Raw genomic sequence first — 6,870 nt, forward strand, 5'->3', positions numbered from 1 at the left:
TGTTTTAAATTTATGAAAACTTATGAAAAGGAAAAAATCTTAATTTATAAAATAATAGAAATAAAAATATTTTCTCTTAAACAATGACTACTAAATACAGTTCATTCCTAGTATCAATAAATATCTCTGTTATCATGTTAGTATACATCTCAATGTAATGGTAGATAATAAATATGAAAACTAATTCATAGGATTGAATATATTTTTTTTATATCAATGTAATGGAGATAATAGATAAGAAAACTAATTCATTGGATTTAATATATATATATATATATATGGTTATTCCATGACTTTTGAATTCTCATGAAATGAAATAAGTATTTTGTGTTTGGCTATAAAAGTGAACTAGTTTTCATTGAATTACAATGATTTTCTAATTATGAAAAATAGCTATTTTTTCTGAAAGATGCCTAATTACATCATTGACGTTTTCAGTATCTACAAATAGCTGAGTTGTTAGTCTTCAGACTTTATTTTCTCCTGTTAATCTCTTTCATAACTGTAGTATTACAAATATCACCGAATGATGGTGGAGTAGAAGTTGCTTTTGGGTAAAAAATTAAAAGAAAAGCTAATTCCATCGCTCACTGGGCAAGGCAATGCAGAACATATGCATCTCGATGAAAAGCTACAACACAAACAGATTAATCAACGAGGCAATGAATACTAGCTATCTGTTAGCTTTAAAAGCCTACAAATTATGTAGTTATGGAACAGTATAAATAAGTCATAATGTCATGCTTTATGTGCAAGAATAGAAAATGGAAAATAAAGAGTTGTCTTCTTATCCAATTCTCTCCTCTACTTCAACATATAATATAATATTCACTACCATATGAAGGATAGTAGTGTTACAGTTGAATTTAAACTTAATCAAATTACATGTGTACTATATATGTCACTAAGAGTTTACACACAAAAGGAGAGAACTTACATATTTGACGTATTTATTAATTAGCATAATCATGATTAGTATTGGGAGACAAATGGTTTAGGAGGCATGTACACTTCTTCTGAGCTTCTTATAAGCATATGAAGAACTCTAGTCATGGTTGGTAGGTATTTCAGTTGGACTCCATTGAATACACCATAAAGTTACATTAGAGAGCTTTTGTAATATTTCTCCATCATTTTGCTCCGTCACCATTGCAATACCAAATCTTGTCTTTCAACTAATCGATTATACACTCATTCTAGATAATAAATCTCACTCTCCCTTCCTATTTCGGGATTATGATTTTTTCGGCCTCCTATCATCTCCAACAACAACATACCAAAACTATAGACATCATATTTATATGACACGATCCCGAAATTCTTACAATACATCTCAAGAGCAATATATCCCATTGTGCCTCTCATTGCGGTCATTGTCACGATGCTAATCTCCCTTGAGCAAAGCTTTGCTAGTCGAAAGTCTGAAATCTTTGGATTTAAATCATAATCCAATAGAATATTATGCGGCTTAATATCGAAATGCAAAATACATTGTTCACATCCTTGATGCAAATACTCAATGCCTCGAGCAATGCCTATTGTAATGTTCGATAATTTCTCCATGCTCAATGATTTCTTGCTTCCTTGTTCTTGCCTTGAGAGAATATACTTCTCCAATGACTCATTTGGCATGAACTCATAAACGAGAGCACGAGTTGATGGTTCTGAGCAAAATCCCAACAAACAAGTAATGTTAATATGATGAATCCTTCCAATGGTTGCAACTTCATTTGTGAATTCTTGGCCCTCCCCTTTTGAACTCTCGAGCATCTTAACTGCTACTGGAATACCGTTCGATAGCTCTCTTTTATACACACTTCCATATCAACCTTGCCCCAACTTATTCTTGAATCTCATTGTGATCTTTTTAATATCAGAAAAAGAGTATCGAGTTGGTTTTGCATCACCATATGTTGCGAGAAATTGTTCTACCTTGAAACGAATTTCTTGATCCATTTCGGACGTCTTTAATATCTACAATATAATAAGAGATGTTAATACAACTACAAGACCGCCTATATATACATAATCCTGCATACAAAAACGAATCATTCAAAAGACTTTTTTAGAATAGAAAGAATCAATAAAGAGATTGAACTAGTAGTATTATAAAATTTATATTTAGTTCTAATGAATTGACTGTGTAGAATGTATTTTCTAAAATAATTTTTTGCTCCAGAATACAATATTAAAGTGGTGCAAGGACTCACCAACTATGAGCCCAATGTTTGTTCCTGTAAATAAACGAAAGCAAACAACTAGGGAGTGCTTGGTTGGAGGGAATGGAAATGAGGAATGGGAAAGAGATTGAAAGTTAGTGTTTGGAATGTTAATATTTGGAATGGGAATGGTGGGGCCCACGGATTCAAACCCCCAAATATGGGATTTGGCCATTACCAAGTAAAATGGGGGGAATGGGAATGGTGGGGTCCACGGATTCAAAACTCCTCATTCCCATTCTTACTTCAATGAATCACATTCCTAATCTCATTCTCTTCCACAAACCAAGCACCCCCCTAGTAATGATTTGATTAAATGATGGGAATGACTATGGGTATGGGTTTGATAGTAGAGTGGAATGGGAATAGGAATGGAAATGAAACCCATCAAGTTATATGGGTTTGGTTGATTCCCATAAATCTGGTAATCATTCCCAAAATGTGATTCCCAAACTCACAATCCAAACACTATCTTTTACTATCATTCCATTCCCTCGTTCCCAAACCCATTAATCAAACACTTAATTTTTTTCATCCAAATACTATTAACACGGGGAGTTCTGTTTTATCTAAAGATGTCCACCTTGAAGTTAAATTTTTTTTAAAAAAAAACTAGTTTAAAATTCTAGTTGGGTAACTCCAAATCAATAACATGGCAAATGCGTAATAGTAAAATACCTTTTGCAATGTTAATTTCTGTAAGGAAGATATATGGTCTTAAATATTTTATAGAAATTAAAGAAAGCGTTCGATCGATCAATTTGTTGAACAAGTTAAATGTAGTTATTTAAAATGAAAAATGACAAAGTTTCCTTAATATAATTTTCTCATGTTTTTGAACAAGAGAATATAAAAGAACTTGACAACATTGGAACGAAGATAATTACCATGGTTGCTGGAACTAATGAAGCAGGCAGGTTGGTTTCTTCTGCGGCTAAATCCACATTGCTTTCCTTTTTCATGGCAGTCTCTGCACATCTCCCATTCCGGAATATTAAGAGATACATTCATCTGTAGAGTTTGATTGAATCCCTGAATCTGATCTCCAAAGTTTCGTCCGTCTACATATCCGATCCAACCACCGATTCCAGTGGTCACGCATCCTGATGGGAGCTGCTCCATGGAAGCCGAAGCATCCGCTGCATAAACCAACTGCCCTTCCCTCCCATCATGAAGGCACGAGATAGGTCCGGTTATCCAATCCGGATATGTTGCTATTTCACTCGAGCAGTTCACGCAGCATATAATCGTAACCGTAGTCGTGGTAAATTGAGCCGGTGAGATTGGTGGAGCTGAGCTTCTTGTAGTGGACACCGAGCCCATTCATCGCCTTCTACCTTGATTCTAATCGAATCAGTGTCGAATTTGATGATCTTGCAGGGCCCTAAACGAGGAAGCGTGATGATGGCACCAGTAGTTTTCGTGCATGAGACCTCCAAGCCTGAACGCCGCAGGAACATTCGAGTTAAGGCAAAAGGGATTTCTGATATCTATTCTTATAAAATTCATACACTTTATTATTAATGATAATATATGATATTATTATAAAGTGAAAAATAAGAAAATATATAAAATATTAAAAAATAAATAAATATTTTTTAATAATAATTATTCTCTAATAACTAGTAAACAAATAAGTATTTACTAATAATAATTATTTCTTAATACGCCCCCTCAATATGGTATCCCAAAAATGACATCAATCTTGTTACAAATAGCAAATAGCCGAGGTCGAGAAATTGACTTAGTAAGTGTATCAGTCAACTGATCCTCAGCAGGAATATGAGTAACTCGTAGTTCGGAGGCATACCCAGATCACGAACAAAGTGATAGTCAATAGCCAGATGCTTCATCCGAGAGTAAAAAATAGGATTAGCTGAAAGATAGGTGACACTCAAATTATTAGTGAAGAGCACAGTAGGCGTGGTAGCCGGAAGAAACAGGTCTGTCAAAAGTGACTAATCTATTGGATCTCAGATGTCGCAAAGGCAATGTCGCGATATTCAGCCTCGGTCGAAGAGCACGTAACCGTGCGTTGTTTGGTAGATTTCCAGGAAACCGGATTAACACCCAGAAAAATAATAAATGCACTCGTAGAACACCGATCATCTGGATCTCCTGCCCAGTCTGCATCGGAGAAATTAAACCATGAAAAGTAAGAGGTGTATCTGTAAGAAAACTAATGTCAAGATCCCTAATACCATTGAAATATCGAAGTAGACGCTTCATAGCGCCCCAATGAATCTCTGAAGGAGCATGTATAAACTATGAGAGCTTATTGACCGCAAAGGAAATATCAGGACGAGTCATACGGAGATGTTGTAAGCTCTCAACCACTTGTCAGAACTTAGTCACATCAAAAAACAAAAATCCATCATGTAAACTAAGACGAGAGTCTGCAGCAATAGGAGTGGAGACCGGCTTAGAGTTAAGCATGTGGTGTTTGGAGAGAAGATCAATGACATACTTTTACTGAGACAAGAGAAGAATATTTGAGGTTGGGCGAACCTCAACACCGCAGAAGAGGGAAAGAGCCCCAAGCTCCTTAATCGCAAATTTTGCATGAAGATTACATACTATGACATCAACAGAAGAAGCATCACTCCCTGTAATGATTAGATCATCAATATATACAAGGAAATAGATAAGATTACCATCCCGAAAATAAACAAATAAGGAGGTGTCAACCCGAGATACGACAAAGCCAAAAGAGACCAAGAAAGCACAAAGCTCCAAATACCAAGCGCGCGGAGCCTGCTTCAGGCCATAAAGCACCTTATGCAAACGACACACATGATCTGAAAACTCAGCACTACGCATACCCGAAGGTTACACCATATAAATATCCTCTTTAAGGCGACCATTAAGAAACGCAATGTTGACATCAAGTTAGCGAAGACTCCACCCCCGATTCACAGCCAGACTAAGAACAATGCACATTGTTACTAGATTAATAACAGGCTTGAATGTATCATGAAAGTCAACACCAGGACACTGATGAAAACCCTTAGCAACAAGGCAAGCCCTATACCGATCAATTGAGCTTTCAGAATTACACTTAATGCAAAACACCCACCTGTTATCCACAAGATTTTGGTCTGGCGAAGGCGGGACAAGAGTCCAAGTCTGAATATGGAGAAAAGCATCACACTCTTTATGCATGGTCTGTACCCAATTTGGATCTTTGAGCGCCTGCGTGATAAAGGAGGGTTCACAGGGTTGTGGAAGGCTAGTATGAAGAAGATTCTTTCGATTGGGTTTGTAGATGACATTTTTGGAGCGAGTTTGCATGGGATGTTAGTTTTGAGAAGCGAGAGGGGGATAGAGAGGTGGTGGGCTAGAGGGTCGGTTGCCACCAGGCAGTGTGGACAGTCCGACAACAAGAGGCGATGATGGTGGCGGCGATGACAGCGGTGAAGGAGTCAGTTGTGGGCGGCTATGGCTAGTGGCAGGTTGCGAAACCGGTACCGAAGGGTCCCACGAGAGGACTGGTGCAGCAAAGAGCTCAGAATCAATGTCTATTACTGTGGAATCCAAGGAGGAGGCGATGGCAAATGAAAAAACATGCTCCACAAACTTAACATGACAAGATACAAAAACTCTTTTGAGAGTGACATCATAGCACAGGAAGACACTCTGGGTGAGAGAATAGCCAAGGAACACACAAGAGGTTGACTTAGGATCAAGCTTGTGGTGGGAGTAGGGGTGCAGCCATGGAAAGCATAGACACCTGAAAACTCAAAGCTTAGAATGATCAAGAACGGTGGTAAACAATTTTTCAAAAGAGGACATGTGGGAAAGACCGACCTTAGGCATGCGGTTAATCAAATAGACAGTCGCAGCAAAGGCATAAGGCTAGAAAGTAAGTGGAATGACGCTTTGTACAATAAAGTGAGACCAGTTTCGACAATATGACGATGACGACATTCAGAGTATGTATTGTGTTCAGAAGAATGTGGAGAAGTGGTAAAGTGACTGATACTATAAGTAGTAAGAAAGGAGCGAAGAGCTAAGAATTCACCTCCATTGTCAGTGAAGAGTGTTTTGATAGTCATCGAGAATCGATTTTCAACAAGAGTTTTGAATGCAATAAAGGTAGAGTATACATCCGATTTTTTGCGTAAGGGATAAAGCCATATATACTTTGTAAAATGATCAACAAAGATAACATAATACTTGAGTCCATCAAATGATGATACAAGAGATGCCTAAACATCAGAAAAGATAATATCCAAAGGAGCACAAGACGAAATGCTAGATTTATGAAAGGGCAATTTATGACTCTTATTAATATTGCACGAAATGTATGAAAAATTAGACAAAGTATCCACAAGAAACGAAAGACCCAAGGATAATAAAAAATATTGCAAAACATCTAATGATGGATGACCTAAACGACTATGCCATAATAAAAATAAACGACGAGACAGACACAGAAAAGGCAGAAGGGGATGATAGCGGAGACGTAAATTTTGGCCACACCATCTCTATGGACCCCGTTGACTAGTGTCGCTCCCGTACGATGATCCAACACATGAAAATAAGAATCAAAGAAAAGAAATGTAATAGGATTAGTAGCACAAAGTGCAGCGACAGAAATCAAATTTTTTACCATAGATGACACAAATAAAACATTAGAGAAAACTAAAGA

General features: G+C 37.1%; 1 pseudogene; it reads right to left on the minus strand.

The window, feature by feature from the left end:
- Positions 1-972: 972 nt before the first annotated feature.
- On the minus strand, positions 973-5,039 carry LOC122023102 (annotated as a pseudogene).
- Between the last annotated feature and the right edge of the window lie 1,831 nt (positions 5,040-6,870).

Source organism: Zingiber officinale, chromosome 9B (genome assembly GCF_018446385.1).
Source record: "Zingiber officinale cultivar Zhangliang chromosome 9B, Zo_v1.1, whole genome shotgun sequence".
NCBI lineage: Eukaryota > Viridiplantae > Streptophyta > Magnoliopsida > Zingiberales > Zingiberaceae > Zingiber > Zingiber officinale.